General features: G+C 43.6%; 1 pseudogene across 1 annotated transcript; it reads left to right on the forward strand.

Annotated features, from left to right (window-relative positions):
• Positions 1–241: 241 nt before the first annotated feature.
• On the forward strand, positions 242–17,560 carry LOC310994275 (polypyrimidine tract-binding protein 3-like; annotated as a pseudogene). Its single transcript, XR_014596504.1, has 14 exons — positions 242–389; positions 1,900–1,963; positions 2,360–2,526; positions 5,041–5,184; positions 5,812–5,973; positions 6,119–6,229; positions 6,320–6,473; positions 9,979–10,038; positions 10,139–10,251; positions 10,339–10,372; positions 12,039–12,131; positions 12,285–12,507; positions 13,430–13,507; positions 14,876–17,560. The product of XR_014596504.1 is annotated as a polypyrimidine tract-binding protein 3-like (transcript).
• Positions 17,561–18,123: the final 563 nt, after the last annotated feature.

The raw sequence follows: 18,123 nt of genomic DNA on the forward strand, positions 1-18,123 counted from the left end.
GAACATCTTAACTTGTTATTTATGTAATAAATAAACCACCTAACATGTTATTATCAGATTATTGCTTCTTTTTTTTATTTATCTCAACATGTAATTATCAGATCATTCCTTCTTTTCTTTTTCTTTTTTTCTTTTAATCTCAAACCCTCCCCCTACACTTAGATCAGTTACATGCATGTATTATATTATATGATCAATTATCATCGATCGGGTTGATCTGAGGCGTGTCCACCGAGCCGCCATGTTCTTCCGTGACGTCAGCAAACGGGAAGTGAGCTCGTTGTTCTCCGCTGCCTGACTGCGGAGCGGGAGGCTCGCGGACCAAAACAACTCTTCCTCCTCCTCCTCCTCTTCCTCCTCTCCTCTTCCTCCTCGCGGACCATGGACGGGTGAGCGCGAGGAAAAACACCTGAACCCCCCCACACACGCACACACACACACACACCTGGCCACCGCTGGTTTTTCTATTCCTTCCTTCCTTCCTTCCTCCCTCGCGTTTCCTTGGTGATTGAACCGCACCTGCGCGAGCCTCTGGCGTCAGCTCTCTCTCCCTGCTTGTTTTTGTTATTTACATGTTAACAGAAACCATTTCCCGCCGCAGGCCCCCCCACGTCTTCCTCCGTTTCTCCGTTTTTCGCTCGTGTTTCAGTTTTTTTCTGGTTTTGTTTTGGTTGATGAAAGTGTCGCGAGCGATTGTCCAGCGGCGGCGTTTGATCGTCGGAACTCTCGCGATATCTCCGCAGTTCACGGGACTCAGCTGAGAAAAAGAACTGACGGTTCTTGTTCTCGTTCTTGTCCGTTGTTGTGAATAATGTGTCGACGTCGGTTAACCGAACCACGACGTGTCAGTGAGGGAACAGACAACAAAACACTACACGGCCATTTTATAGTCTGATCAGCTCCTTATCAGCTGGTTATTGATTATATAGGTGATTGATTGATTGATTGATTGATTGATTGATTGTAGAGCTGCAACTAACTATTATTTTCATTATCGATCAATCTGTTGATTATGTAAATGATTAATCGATTAGTTGTTTGGACATTAAAATGTTGAAGAATGTCGATCGGTGTTTCCCAAACCACACAATGTCGACGTTCTCAAATGGGTTAGTAAAGAGAGACTCAGTTTATTGTCATAAAGGAATAAAGAAACCAGAAATATTCACATTTAAGAAGCTGAAACCAGAGAATTTTGACTTTTTTTTCTTAAAAAACTACTCAAACCGATTATTCGATTATCAAAATTGTTGAGGATTAATTTAATAATCGATTAGTTGTTGCAGCTCTAATTGATTGATGTAGTGGTTTGATGTGATTCCTTGGTCGCCATTGTTCTAAAGCAGGGTCTTAAACATTTTTCAGGCCACGGACCCTCAAACTGATGGAGAGATGGAGCAGGGACCCGTTACTATATTTAAAAAATATAGATATATTATATTAAACTGGGTCCAGTGCCGTGCATAAACGTACCTTGTTATTGTGCATTCAGTACTCAGCTATTCAAATAATACACAGGTTAATCATATATTAAACATGTACAGGTACAGTGAAGGCGGCCGTCCCACTGCCATTTATAAACAGAGCTGGTTAACTTATACCAATGCTAATATCAACAATGTCTGTCAATTGCATGATAATCATTCAGATGAGCTATTCAAACTTATGTTTTTTATTTGAAACATTAAATGTGGAAACTGAAAGATAGCCTATAAAACATTGTCTTGTCCACTCAAACCAAAAATTCACAGACCCCGGCCCCCGGCCCCTCTGTTCTAAAGCTTTAATTTACCCAGAATTCATTGTCTGTTGTTGACGACAAAGGGGAGTAGCCAGCTGTGATCAGTAGATGTTGGGTTTTTTTATGCCTATTAATGAGATTTGTTTGTTGTTTCTCAGGAGTCGACCTTCACCTCGTCTCTCAGCTGCTCTGCGAACATGAGCACCTCCAACCTGTCCACAGGTGAGACCCCCACCCCGTCTCTTTCTGTGTAGAATAGAACAGCATAGAATAGTACTTTATTTTTCCTTTGCAGAAAATTATTGTGTCACAGCAGCTCCAATAGAATAAAAATACAGATACGATACTTAGGAGAATAAAATAACTTAGGCTATATAGCAATAATATTAAGGATACAGTAACAAAATCTGTATTAAAAAAGGAGCCATAACAGTAATTACACAGTAATAGTGCAAGGATGAACAATTGTAATGTACAAGTGCAGGTGTGCAACTCTTTAATAATTATTATTTTTCAGTATTAAATAGTGGAAGGAAATGTATGTAATGTATGGAAATGTGTATCTATGAACCTCACTACCTGACTCATCACTCTGTGTGTGTGTGTGTGTGTGTGTAGTGGATGGCACTGATAGGCTGTGTGTTTCTGAGCGTGCTCAGTCCGTCCCGTCCCGGGTCCTTCACCTGCGTCAGCTTCCTGCCGACGTCTCCGAACAGGAAGTGCTGGCAGTGGCGGTTCCCTTCGGCCGAGTTAGTAAACTGATCACGCTGAAGACCAAGAACCAGGTGAGTGACGAGCACACTGTGTTCCTGATAAAGTGTCAGGTATTTATGTTATATTAAAGGGATAGTTCAACATTTAGTCAGATCCCCCTCTCACCATAACCCCTATAGTCGTATTTAATTATCGGTGCATGTTGTTTTGAGATCGGCGGGGCAGAGACGTGAGCTGCTCAGTGAACACAATGGAGGTGAACGGTACAGGTCCCCTGTCCCTCATCAAACTCATCAAATACACAATCCAACAACTCCACAACGCTCTGGTGGACAAGTTGTGACCTGCACATTCACCACGCTATGAGATAATCATGTAACATTACGACACATGAAGCAAATACTCAGAACTACTTGCTCTTTTGAAATCCCTCCGCCCAGCAGCCGCGTCTAGAATGTAGTTCCGGTTGCATTTGCCTCTAATGCCCTCTACACACTGTGCGATTTTGGCCGTCGCAGATGAAAGACAGCCGATCGTAGGAGAATCGTGGCGAAATCTTTGGTCGTAGCTCTAAATCGGCCGTCTTACGTCGCACAGTGAGACAGGTTCTACGACGGCCGTTGTCAGCGTCTTGCGACCAAAGACGACCTGCGATTAAATTCTGACAGTGTCAGAAAACTGCTACGACCTACGTCTACTAATCAGCTGATGGACGTCTATCAGTGGCGCAGGTGACAGGGACGAGCACTGATTTTCGAGTAAATAGTCATTAAATTAAAAAACGAATAGTTTATCTTGTCATGTCTGGAGAGGTGTATATTCCTTTTTACTGTCGCAGAAAGAGGAGGAACATGGACAGACTCATACAGCCATCAGAAAAGTTGTGTGTGAAACTCTGTCCAAAAAAAAAAAAAAAACCCATGTGCGGACTATGATGAGAAGCGGTCGCCTACCGGAGAATATTGACGTGTTTACGCCGGGAGAGGTGACTTCGTCCTCGTTTAGATGTGCTCTCATTACGTGACGGTACTGCTGTGATGTTCTCTGGTACAATACAGGCCGTGATTTCATTTTTAAATAACGGACAACTGGCGGTACTACTCCACTGGTGCCGGTGACTTGTGTCTGTGTGTGAAGAGGGAGAGAGGGAGGGAGGGTGGGAGGAGAGGGAGGGGGGGGGGGAGGAGGGGGAGCGGGCGACCTGCGATTCAGTAGAACGATCATCGTACAGTCTGCACACGTCAAACTTGACGTCGTAGCAAAGATTGTAAATTCCACGTCGCATAGTGTGTCATGCAACAGTCTTATAAGACTGCTAAAATCGCACAGTGTGTAGAGGGCATAAGGACACACTCACACTAGGGCCAGTTGATCCGTACCGTGCTGAAGCCCGAATGCCCCCCCTCCCCTGTCCCCCGCTGGCCCGCACTCACACCACCTCGAACCCAAGCGTGCTGAAGCACGGTTGCCTCCGACACAAACGTCATCACGTTGATATAACAACACGGCGGATGCGCTCTGACTGCTGAAAGAACGGCGCTTTGACCGGTTGTCATGGTTATCTTGAAGTTTAATCAAAGCGACGTTAACTAGCGATGTTTACGGCGCGACGTAATCGTTAAGTGACTGTTGTTTACATGCGGTTGCAGACACGTGGTGGAGAACGAGCCCGCAGCGCATTACGTGTGCGCATTCCTGGCCAATCGTACCGTGCCCAAGCACACCTCTCCCAACCGTGCCGGGCCAGGGAAGTGTACCGTGCTCAGGCACGGAACACTTGCACTCACACCAGCAATAGAATCCAGACTTTAGGGGGCAAACGTGCTTGGGCACGGTACGATTGCCTAGTGTGAGTGCACCCTAAAACAACTCTGTCTCATAACGTTACATGATAATTTCTCCATTGTGTTCACTGAGCAGCTCACGTCTCTGCCCCGCTGATCTCAAAACAACATGCACCGATAATTAAAGGTGATGAACCTACTGCTATGACTATAGGGATTATGGTGAGAGGAGAATCTGACTAAATGTCGAACTATCCCTTTTAAAGGTTATGGCTACAACTTTTTCATCAAAAGGATACATTTTTCAAAAAATAATGCATCCACAGAATGTCTAGGGCGGTGCAGAATAAAAGTATGAATTTTACTGAATTTTTAAAATATTTACATCTGGTTACGTTGGCAACGTCGGCATGGAATGATCTCCGTGGCAACAGCATTAGAACGTTGATGTCAGTGAGGCAGAGCTCAGAGGCCAGATCATAGATGAGCCAGATCCTCTGGGGAGTAAAAGTCATTGTGCTGTAACATTTCCGGTGCAGGCGTGATGCTGCGGGTTCGTCGTGTTCGTCAGCAGGTGAGTTAGTGTGAAATGATTGAGAAGTGTTTCCAGTTCACTGTCAACATCGGAGCTGCTGCTTGTTAAACACCTTTAGCCTTAGCTTAGCTTAGCTTAGCTTTAGCTACTGCCGTAACTGGCAACCAGTAGGACTGAAGGTGGAGCGAGAGCAGGCAGTGTGAGTGCGACACCTACTGGCCAGGAGGAATTAAACTTGTAGCTAACACCTTTTTCATTTCTCTCAGGCCTTTTTAGAGATGGCGTCAGAGGAAGCAGCTGTTACCATGGTGAACTACTACACCTCAGCCACGCCCACCATCAGGAACCAGCCAATCTACATTCAGTACTCCACCCACCGCGAGCTCAAGACTGACAATCTGACCAATCAGGTGAGGAGCAGAGGGCCAGGCCCCGCCCCCTTCATCGCAGGCTGCTGTAGATTGTTATTTTTCAGAATTACGTTTAAAGGCCCCATGCTGTGCACTTTTCTCTGGGTTTATTTACCTGCTGATATCCCTAACAAGATGTATCATTGGTTCTGAGTACCTGTGATCTGCTTAATATCGTTTATACTGCCCCTTTCTGTTGCCTCTTTCTGGAGCTCTAGCAGGCACAGGTCATTTGGCCAATCAGAAGAGAGAATGAGAACCTCTCCTCTGATTGGCTGACTGTTTTTGAGTGGCATGTGGCCGGGCCAATCACAGGCAAGTAACTGAAACCTAAGCTGCATTCATAAAAATTGAAGAAAAAATAACTGGTCACGGTGGGCGGAGTTACCTTGTGTGTGACATCACAGAAAGGAGGAAGTGCTGTCTGCTCGTCTTAAAGAGACAGTTCCTACAAATGGGCGGTGTGTGTTTCTCCGTTTATGACCAGTTTGATGCATGGGGCAGTTTATACGTGGCCCAGAGACCTCCCCAAGCACCAAAAAATAACCAGAATCACATTTTTCATGCCATGGGGCCTTTAAATCTAAAAAGAATTCCAATTAATACAGAGTTGTTTGTTTTTGACAGAGAGCTCAGGTGGCGCTGCAGGCCATCAGCGCAGCAGCGGTGCATTCTGGGAGTATGGCGTCCGGAGGGGATGCGCGTGTCTTAGCCCTGGGTCAGAGTGCCGTCCTGAGGATCATCGTGGAGAATTTATTTTACCCCGTGACGTTGGAGGTTCTGCAGCAGGTCGGGGTCACGGGGGTCACCGGGGGTCAGAGGGGAAACATCTGTTGTTGTTGTTGTTGTTGTTGTTGTTGTTGTTGTTGACATAAAATGTTTTGATTTGTATGTGTGTGTGTGTGTGTGTGTGTGTGTGTGTGTGTGTCCTCAGATCTTCAGTAAGTTCGGCTCCGTGTTGAAAATCATCACGTTCACCAGGAACAATCAGTTTCAGGCTCTGCTGCAGTTCAGTGACGCCGTGCACGCTCAGCACGCCAAGGCTGTGAGTCACACACACACACACACACACACTCAGATCACCACGCTGGCGTTTGGTCCAATCAGGTGTGAGCTGTGTGACTTCCTGTCTCAGGGTCTGGACGGTCAGAACATCTACAACGGCTGCTGCACGCTGCGGATCGACTTCTCCAAACTGAGCGCGCTCAACGTCAAATACAACAACGACAAGAGTCGAGACTTCACCAGAGCCGACCTGCCGACCGGCGAGCTGGAGCCCGCCGCCTTCGGTGAGTCCGCTGACCAGCGTAGCGCTCAAATTAACTCTGATGTTGTGGTGCGTTCCAGGCAAGCCGTAACTCGTGTTTTTCCATTTTTCAGTTCAGTCTGGTACGAGTTCACTGATAGGAAGTTACAGGTTTGACGGCCGCTCTAGGGCATTTCCACGGGTAACAGGTAGGAAAAAGTTACAGGTTGCCTGGAACGCTACAAAGTCGTGACTTATAAACCAAGACCCCCCATGACGAGTCAGTTTCCTGTATACATGTCACGTGGGTTTCTGCACGGCCACGCCTTTTTAACCTGTTCACGCAGGCCCCCTAGTGGTTGGGACGCCGGCGTCCCAAATCAATAACACACGAACGGCGTCCTTAATATAACGAAAAGTAGGCATGCTGTAATTAAAACTCCACCACAGACCTTTTAAGGACACTTTCAGCAACAGGTAGAAAAAAAAATGAAGTTTCTAGGTGCTACGGTTTTTTCACAGTCACTGAAAATGTCTCAAACAATATCAGACTACGGCAGCCCGCAAGTGACGTCACGTCAACAACGAAGGTGATTTAACATATATGTACCATCTGTACACCTCTTCTTTCACCACCAAAAAATCGTTTTCTGTCATATAAACAAAAGCAAAGCACAAAAATGCAGTTTTTACCCCATCAAAGGTTTGAACAAGCCTGCTCACTCAACAAAAACAAACCCGGAAGTCATTTTCGAGTGCCGAAAAAGACGGACAATAATCAATAATAGACCCACTAAAACACTGAATAAAATTACAAGCTTACCCTTTTTTAAAAGCTGAACATGTGCTCGAAAATAATCCATTGATTGATTTTATCCATCGTGACCAGATATTCCACGGCGTTTTACGTAACTCCGCAGTTCTAATACTACTCGCATTCTCCGGCAGACTGCGCACCCGCTTTGGGCATCTCTCGTCGCCTGTCAATCAAAGTCACGGGGGTGAAAACTTTTTGGTCCAATAGCAGAGACTCTAAGGTGTGACCTGATATATAATGATCCCTGATTGGGCAAAGCTTAAGCCTGCACCCAGCTGGTTCATGTGGTTCCCTCTCCCCCTAGTGTCAACATGTAAGCAATACAAGTCGACACAAAAAGTGTGTTTTTACTGCCCCAAGTTTAATTAAAAATAATAATAAAAGACAAAATGAACTATTTCAAATGTCCTTGTTAATTTAAGCCATCACTGATGGTTGTGGGATGTTTACTTCTGGAGTTTTACAGGAAAATAACAATATAATACAGGCGAAAATAGGTAAATTCATGTTTGGATGGGTTTTGGACACTAAATATTCATCCCCAGAAATAAAATTTTCAAATGGCATTTTACTTATGTAACTGGTGTTCCTAAAAACCATCAAGTGTGTGATTGGCCCCAATAGGTTATCTGTTGGAAAAAAAAAAAATCTCACTAAAATCTTGCAGTGTGCATTTTAGCCAAATTGGACAATTTTGGACAGGTTTTGCACACTGTACATCGCCAAGGGACACTGTTTGGAAAAACTCTATAGTGCCTCAGTAGTTTTACATATCAACCTAAAATTTGGTACACATGTGGACAGGGAGTGTGTGAACCATATATGTAAAATTCAACCTGTTTTATAATTAGGATTTTGATATATCACCTTTTCACCAAAAATTTCAAACTCGTTTTTTTTTTTTTTCAAAAAAAAATAGCAATTCCAGAAGCCCATTTTTTTATGGAATGACTCAATTCAATATTTTATACATATAGATGTAAAGGGACAAAGGTTGTCTTTCATTTAAGCCATTAACGAGACTAGCAGCAGCTTTGAGTGTATTGACTCCAATGGGAAAATTGAACACAGATTATGGTCGAGTCTTTCTCCCCACAGTCACCGAAGTAAATTTTGAACTCATTTTTCACAAGCCACATCTCTTCTGAACATTTTGACACAAAAATGGCAATTTTCAGACGGACACATCAGGAGAAAATGAACTGCACAGGAAGTGCATACAGTTTTTATCAAAAAATGGCCGCTCATGGGGTATCTTGGTAAATAGAGTATCTTTGCCTGGAACGCGGCATTAGAGGTTAGCGTTGTAGATCCTGGAAAAGTAGTTCCATCAGGCCACACCACGTTCCTCAGACTTCTCTCTGAAGCCGCCCGAGCTCAGGAACACACAAAGCTTGTTCAGAGTTGGTTCACATCAAGGTGGGATAGTTCACCCAAAATTCAGATAGATAATGAGTGAAATTTGAATTTTGGGTGAACAACCCAATGTGGCCGACGTGTCACTGCACAACATCGCTAACTTTCCTCCAGCTTTTTTTCGTGGCTCATTCACATGAAAGAAAACACCTGACGTCATAATAAACCAATCAGCATCCAGCTCAGAGCTACATCACCTCCTACCGGACTTCAGTGTGCTACATTCAGGGCTCCAGACTTTTACCAGGAGCACAGTGGCACAATCAGAAAACTTAGGGGCATAAATCAACTTGAAAAGCAAATATTCCCATTTCCTCACACACACAGACACCTGTAATGACAGATACCAGGTACACTGCGATGCAATTTACTTTTTTGTGACGTTAAAGATGATTGGATGTTGTTATTACAGGATTGTCTGTCCCACAAGTGGCTGACTTTTTTCATTTTTGTGAAAAAGCATCTAATTAAGGCCTGTCCCAGTTCGAAGGCTCCTACAAATGCAGCCTTCCGTTGCCTGTTCTCGGACGCACCGCACCGATCCTCTGTGGCCTCTCGTATCCCAAGATTCTATGCACGCCGTTATTACGTGTTAGCCACCTAGCATGCTAGCTATTGAACGTTGAGGCGGCTCCCTGCTGTAGCCATGGTAACCCCCCTCTGCGAGCTGAGGAGCTGAGGAGCCGTTGGAAGAGTAAAAAAGACGTCGCTTTCAAATTTTTAACGTCAGGACGGTGGTTACGTTTGAACGCAATCAAGAAACGCTCCGAAGGCGAGACCGTCACATTTACCAACCGTGACGCGGCCGTCGGAGGAGGAGGAGCCGTTGCTAGGGCTGGGACGATACGCTTTTCTCCCGATTCGATTCTTCTACGATTTTTTGGAGGGCGATTCAATTTAAATTGCGATTCTACGATATTGCCGATTCTCTCGATTTTTAGTCTTTAGCATTTTTAACATTTATCTGCACACAAATACTGTAGGAGCCTATAAATGAACATACTCCATTATAAAGTGAACTTAAACCCTTTTCAAAACCTGTACTCTCTGTATGTAAAAAAGGCTAACAAATGCACATTGCACAATATTTAAAAAAATTTAAAAAAAACATAAAAATAAAAAAAAATAAAATAAAATAAAATAAAAAATCCATTTTTGAATCGTCAAAAAGGATATCGCGATATTAATGTGAATCAATTTTTTCTCCCACCCCTAGCCGTTGCCCCCGTAGACCGTGGGCGCTGAATTGGGACACAGCTACTAACGCTGATGCTAACAATGACACTGTGTGTGTGTGTGTGTGTGTGTGTTACAGGCGTGGCTCTCCCTCCGTACGGCGCCGCAGCGTTCCCGCCCACCTTCCACCAACACACAGGTGAGAAGTGTGTTTGGTGAAGCTGCTGTAAATAAAGTTTTAACGTGTGTCATGTCATCATATCGGTGTTTAGATAAAGTTTTGTGGTTTTGTCCCCCAGGCCTGTCGATGGCGGCCGTCCCCGGCTCGCTGGTGTCTCCTCCGCGCGTCTCGCTGCAGGTGGCGCCCCCCGCTGTCCACTCGGTGCTACTGGTGTCCAACCTGAACCCCGAGGTCAGAGGTCACACTGCTCACACAGCAGCCGGCCAATCACAGCCCTGCTCTCCCGTCTAACTTTATCAACACTGTTTGTCTCCGCAGAGCGTGACGCCTCACTGCCTCTTCATCCTGTTCGGTGAGAAAACACTCGTTTGCCTTCACCTCACGACTCGGTTCATCCTCATGGTCGCCGTCGACAACCTGAGAAACAAACAAACAAACAAACAGCCAGGGATGGGTATCGAGAACCGGTTCTAAATTGGCACCAGTTCCTGATCAAATAGGTCAATAAGCTCCTGGACAAACGGTGCTGCTGCTGGTTTTACGTAATGTAAATTATCTCCAACAAGATCCAACATGCCACTGTTTACAAAATCAACAATTAGCAGTGTTGGGAAAGTTCACTTTCTACGTGAACTAGTTCAAAGTTCAGTTCACAATTTTTTTAAATGAACTAGTTCAGTTCATAGTTCATAATTAAAAATTTTGAAACTGAACTAGTTCATAGTTGTTGTATATTTTTCTTTTTTTTTTCCCCAATATGTTGCTACAAGCTATTATTTTTCAAAATTATTGCCTCAGCCCATATAGAACCACAGACAGCGATTATTTTAGCAGTTTTAACCAGTATTAGTTAAAGTTACTACTTTGCTTTCCCCAAAAAGTAACTGAATTACAACGTGATGAAAGTAATTACCAGGAGAAGTAACTATTGCGTTACTATTTTATAAAATTCTCAAATATGTCAAATTACTTGGACTTCCCTCTCTAACCCCCGTTTATCTTTTACTAACCAACTGGGTCAGTATTCCTCCACACAGACATACTCCGCGATGCGCTGTATCACTCCGCCTCTTCCAGCGCTGCTGATCCAAACAGCTGATACGTGTTGCCAGATTGGCTGGTTTTTCCGCTACATATTAACCTGTTTACAGTGTGTTTTTGCCCGAAAGGCTCTATGGAAATCTGGCACACTGCTGAACGAAGTCATACTTTGAGAGAGCGTCGTTCACAGACACCAGAATGAACGCGTTCACAATAATGTTCATCAAGCAGATATACAGTCCGTTTAGTTCACGTTCGCCGAGTTCATGAACGATCGTTCATTGAACGCGTTCAGGCACAACACTGACAATTAGTCTGTTCTCACAAAATAAAGTGTCTGCGTGGAGCGGAGCTGCTGACAGATGAGCAGCTGACACTTTCCTATTCACTAAACCTGTGTCACCGTTTGTTCCTACCTCGCTCACATCGTGAGGACGGGACAAAGTGTTTTTCCTCTCTTCATCTCTAAACGGGAGTTCGGGTGCGTGCCTGGTGTCTCTCACTCGCTCTCGATCCACATATAAATTGATGTGTTATCTTTTCCTACAGCTGTGCGCACCTGAGTATCCGTTATGTCCACCCTGGTTGTATGAAAACAAAAACTACTAGTAGTGAGGGGGAAAAAACAGACGAGCGAAAACCAAGAAATGTCCCTCTTCCCCACCACACTTTGGCAATCACAGGTCTAAAGTGTGGGTCCACTTAACTTTATTTAACAAAAATGCAATGAGTAGTTTCTATAACAGTATAGAATAAGTATTGGTATTGATGAGCATTATCTGTATCGATGAAATCCAATCAATACCCATCCCTACTCGCAGCTGAATTAACAAATCATCAGTCTGCTCAGAAGACAAACACATGATATCAACATTACTTAAACTCAGCAGCTGATTATTGTTCTGAGTTAAGACCATTGATCCTGTGTTTGTCTTCAGGTGTTTATTACCGGTTATTGATCCTGTGTTCTTCCTCAGGTGTGTACGGGGACGTTCAGAGAGTGAAAATCCTCTTCAATAAGAAGGAGAACGCTCTGGTCCAGATGAGCGACGCCACTCAGGCTCAGCTGGGTCTGAAACTTTTATATTTCACATTTAATTTATGATTTTATATTAATGTTTGATATTAGAAACAGTTTGATGTCACAGCTGCAGATCTTTAATCGTCTCTTAACTTTAACGTTTTACCATCAAACACTTACAAATTCCCTCCTCCCTCCACAGCCATGAGTCACCTGAACGGCCAGCGTCTCCACGGCAACGTGATCCGGGTGACGCTGTCCAAGCACCCGGTGGTGCAGCTGCCCCGCGGGGGGGCGGGGCAGGAGGAGCAGGCGCTGACTCGGGACTTTTCCGGCTCCGCCCTGCACCGCTTCAAAAAGCCCGGATCCAAAAACTTCAACAACATTTTCCCTCCGTCGGCGACGCTGCACCTGTCCAACATCCCGTAGGTCCAGTCAATCAATCAATCAATCAATTTGTTTATTTCGGGCATGTCAATTTAAATAATCATCATCACACTTCATCTTAGTTCAAGTAATACAATACACATGGCCGAAAGGGAAAGCGGGAGAAGCAAAAGCTGATCTAGTCCCGCCCCCATTACCCACAGAATAAAATCTTTTCATAATCAGATCATATCATAATCTTTTTCTTTTGTTTTTTGCTTTTTTACATTTTGATATAATATTCTTTTACTTATGACATTTGACATAACATGTTACAGCAGTAGTTAGCACACAGAGCTGCAGTCTAGCTCTAGACAGTACATACAGATTACGTGTGTGTTTGCACATGTGTCCATATTTATCCATCATGAGTGAACAACAGTCTCATCTTGTAGCTTGGCATGTCACAAAGTCATAGAATGGTCCAATCGACAGCGAGCAAAGTCCAGTGTACTTATTCTTTTTTGGGATGGTGTGGTGTAAGAGCCCTTTTTTGCCATTTTCTTTTATTCATCCATCTCCTCTGCGGCCTTCGCCGCGTTTAACTTAGCCATATCCTCCCGAGTTTTGGCCACGGCAGCTCGCATTATTGACACGAATTCACGAATTGCTGAGATGTCGGAGCGCATCCCGACCACAGCACTTCGAGTGGTGGCGTTGTCCGCCCTCGCGTTGCTCTGCTCAGTGGCGATCTTCCTCATTTTCCGATATTGCATGAAAATTCAGCATCCCAGGGTGAACATCCCATTTGTCATGAACGTGAATATGTACACGTCTTCGACATCCTCCACATCCACTGCGGCACATTCGCCGCGACGACAGCATCCTCCTTTAACGCATATACTGTATATTATTACTTCTTTCTATATAACTTTTTTTCATTTATTATTATTGTATTAATGTTCCTCCCTCCTCTCTCAGCTCCTCGGTCACTGAGGACGTGTTGAAGGATTTATTCTCCTCCAGCGGATTCACAGTCAAAGGATTCAAGTTTTTCCAGTGAGTAACAACAACATGATAAATTAACCTATTGATGAATGATTGATTGGCCATTTTGTGCACAGACAAGCTGGGTACAGTAGGAATTTTTGTGCAGCAGAGTCCCCCAGGAGTCAGACTGAGTTAAAAAATTTAAAGGAATAGTTCACCAAAAAATGAAATTCAGTCATTAGTGATTCACCCTCATGCTGATGAATACTCCGGAGTAGTTTTTTATTCCTCAAAGTGCATCTGGAGACCCGGGAGGCCGGTTCGTAGTCCAACGAAAACTTAATATGAGAGTCAATAGCGCCCAACACAAAAACGTCCATAATACTACACAAAAACTCGTCCACTGCAATCCAAGTGTCCTGAAGGAATATAGTCCAGAGTTTACTCGAAACGACGCCATTTAGGACATTTTTACAGCCTAAACAGTCCTGTTTTGAATTTGCCTGGGGCAAAGCATGACTGGTTAGGCTGTAAAAATGTTGTGTAGTTTTATGGACGTTTTTGTGTCGGGCGCTATTGACACTCATATCAAGTTTTCGTTGGACTATGAACCGGCCTCCCGGGTCACCTGATGCACTTTGAGGAATAAAAAACCACTCCCGAGTATTCATCAGCATGAGGAGTGAGTCACTAATGACTGAATTTCATTTTTTTGGTGAACTATTCCTTCAAAAATAAATTTAAAGGGACAACGAGGAGTTTTGGAAAAGCGAAGCGTTTTCACACTACATTTATGAGCCTCCGCGCACCGTAAAATTCTTTGACCGGCGCAAGACGGACTCATGTTTTCATTCATCAATAATTAAAGTCAGAGGTTCAAAGAGGTTCAGTTACCGTCGTAGTTCCGACCATAAACGGCGATTCAGCTGCGTTATTCTCATTAAGGAAACGCTGTTCGGCTCGACCAGCATTTCCGCCCCCACTAATAATAACAAAATAACGATAGAGACAGAACGATATATTTATCGAAAATGGGCCCATTAACAAGTGTGGGTAGCGGAGATTCATCCACATTAACGTGAGACTTTTTTATAACCGAATAGAAACTCCTCGTTGTCCCTTTAAAGGAATTAGTCAAGGCAAAGAGGACAAAGAAAACATCAATAAATATCATAGATAAATGAAACTGAAGAATAAAACACACAGGAAAAGAGATGAATTGCTGCTAATCATTAATTGTTGTTGATCTTGAAATTAAAAATCTGAGTAAACTGAATTGTAGTCGGTGATGAAGTCGAGGGTTTGTAGGAGGAAACACGACCCCGGCACCGCTGACTGTGGCTGTGGCTGAGTGATGATGATGATGATGATGATGATGATGATGATGATGATGATGATGATGATGATGATGATGATGTAATTTCCTCGACGTCACAGGAAGGACAGGAAGATGGCTCTGATGCAGCTGGCGTCGGTGGAGGAGGCCATCGAGGCTCTGATCCACCTGCACGACCACCAGCTGGACCACAACCAGCACCTGCGGGTCTCCTTCTCCAAGTCCACCATCTGACCTTCGACCTCCCCCCACCCCCCACTCCCCTCCATCCCCTTCCCCCCTCCCCCTCTCCCTCTTCCCTCCCCGTCCCCCGTCCGCCCACCACACATGATTACGAAGCAGGTCAGCTCTCAGCTCTCAGCCTGTTGGCCACAACCTTTTTATTACAACAGCTCGAGTTTAGCTGCAGCAGCTTGAGCCTCATTCAAGACGACGATAACTGCAGGTTAAAGGGATAGTTTGTTTTGTTTTTTTGTTGAAGTTTAGTTTTTTTTTCTTTTATTATTATTATTTCATTCATTTATCGAGCATAAAAAACAAAAAATAAAATAAAAACAATGACAATACTGTAACTCTTGAATGAAAGGGGGCAGAAAGAAGCGAACTTATATTGTCTACCCCATATTGTTACAAAGAATTAATTCACAAATTAGATAGTAAAAAAATAGATGGCCACAAAGTGTAATATCTGCAGTAGAAAGGTCTCTGCTCTCCGCCACTGAGAAACAGTGGCACGAAAATCTGCGTATTTTCGCCGCCTACGAGGAGTCCCGTCTCCAAATACCTGTATGTTTTTTTTCAAAGTACTGTATGTTTTATCTGGAACTGACCAACTCACTCAGTATCCCTCCGCAGAGTCGGATACTGAGTGAGTCGGTTAGTTCCACTTTTTCACTTTTTTACTTTCTATCTCACTCTTGAACTGGTGCGAAAATACGCTGATTAATTGTCGCTCATTGTGTCTCGGTGCAGCGCGATGCGTCGGTGTTTCTCAGTGGTGTAGAGCAGAGATCTTTCTACTGCAGGTATTAGACTTAGCGGCCATTTGTAACTCATACAACCTCACTTAAAAAAAAAAAAGCCGAACTATCCCTTTAAGGCTCCAGGTTGAGTAGCTGGAGGACTGACGGCTGTACCCACCACCACCACAGTGGCGCCCTGATGTCACTTCCTCCTCCTCTCGGACCCTTTTTTTGCCCATTTTTCCCTCCAACTCCATCACTTTGAAAACCTTTGGAAGCTGACTGACCGACCAATCAGACGTCAGGGATTCTGATTGGCCCTCGCGGTGGTGGAGAAAACTACGGACCAATGAGGAGAGACCCCGCCGCCGACACACACCGACGCGCTGTGCCTACACTCTGACATCACGATGACGGACGGACGGTGTCGGAAAAAGAAAAAAAAAAAAACGAAGAGGGGGGTCGTCGCCATGGTTACAGAGCACATTCCTAGGACTGAGAACTGAGTAGCAATGCATTGTGGGTAGTGAGGTCCAACAAAGGAGCTAATGTGAGTTGAACTGTTTTTTTTTTCTCTTGTCTTTTCAATGTTAAATTAATGTGATGCAGAAAAGAAATCAGGAAAAATTTTCTTTTTAAAGCTGAAAAGAGAATTTTCAAAATAAAACCTGCCTTTTCTTAAAAATCCCAAAACAAAGGAAATATTTTGATTTTTCCATTTCATCTTTTGCATGATGCAACATCCGGTCTCGTAGCTGTTAAGTTATTTATTTAGTTTTCACTGTAACTTTGACGAAACGACATAATTTATCTCTTTGTTTTTAATCATCATCACAATCGAACTTTAATTTTTTACTCTTAGACTTTTATTTTGGTGACTTTTACGAAACTTCCACCTTAATTGTTTATTTTTCAGTGACGTGCCTTTTCCCCCGGCACCTCGCTGCTGCCGCCGTCTGATTGAAATGATTCGTATCGCGTTGTTACGATGATGATGTTGGCGTTTAGCTGCGATCTTGACGAACCTTCTTCTGTGCCTTATTTTTCTGAATTATTCCGCTGGTTTCTGGTCGTTTGTTCTTCGTTTTGTAGAATTTTTTTAGTTGAGAATATTTTGTGTTTGTGTTTTATTGTCGGTTTATATTTTGGGAGGGTTTTTTAATCATGAATGTATTTATACTGTACAACATGACATAGGTAATGCTTCAAGTCCCACCCATCTGTCGTACCTGAGTGTCTATTTATATGTGTGTGTGTGCGTGTGTGTGTGTGTCAGACTGAGTTGTAATCGGTTGATCCTCAAACGTTCCACCTTCTTTTTTTTCTATTAAAATATATTTAATTCTGATTCATCTTGTTTTTTGTTTTTTTTTTGTTTAGTTTTGTTGGGATTGGACTTTTTTTTTTTTTTTAAACAGGAAAAAAAAGCCAGGAAAAAACAGGAAGTTGCAGATTTCCTGTTTGCCTTCTGACCTCTGACCTTTCTGATTGGGTTCAAAATTAGGTGTTTTGATAGTTTTGCTATTTAACGAATAAGTTCAGAAATGTAACTCCTTTTTTTTGGCCTTGTTTGCTTGCTAATGTGTCGTAAAAAGTGTTTTGGTAAAGAACGTAATTTTTCTTTTGGAAACTTCATGAAAACATTTGAGATCTTGTCAAACCAAGCCAAAGTTTTTACTTTTATTTGGATTGGACCAATTCATTTTGTCATCGTGACATCAGTTCCTGGTTAAACGGCTCTTAAAGGGGTAGTTCAACATTTTGGCAAATTGGCCCATTGCCATAATCCCTATAGTCGTAGCAGTAAGTTTGTTACCTTTAATTGTCGGTGCAAGCTATTTTTAGAACGGCAGAGCAGAGCAGAGCCGCGAGCTGCGAGCTGCTCAGAGCTACGGAGGCAAAGGGAATTTCTTGGTTTCCCTCTTCAAACTCATCAAATACACAATCCAACAACTCCAAAACGCTCTGGTGGACAAGTTGTGCCCTGCACATTCACCACGCTATGAGATAATAACAGAACGTTACCAGACAGAGTTGTTTTAGAGGGAAATTCATGCAAAACCGCTGATGCGCGTTGCCTTCAGGGACAGTTTTTCATCAGGCAGTCTCTGTATTTGCCTCTAAAACAACTCTGTCTGGTAACGTTGTGTTATTATCTCATAGCGTGGTGAATGTGCAGGTCACAACTTGTCCACGAGAGCGTTTTGGAGTTGTTGGATTGTGTATTTGATGAGTTTGATGAGGGAAACCAAGAAATCCCATGAGCCTCCGTAGCGTAGCTCTGAGCAGCTCGCGGCTCTGCTCCGCCGTTCTAAAAATAACCTGCACCGACAATTAAAGGTAACGAACCTACTGCTATGACTATAGGGATTATGGCAATGGGCCAA

The sequence above is a fragment of the Trachurus trachurus genome, assembly GCF_905171665.1.
Source record: "Trachurus trachurus genome assembly, chromosome: 12".
Taxonomy (NCBI): Eukaryota; Metazoa; Chordata; class Actinopteri; order Carangiformes; family Carangidae; genus Trachurus; species Trachurus trachurus.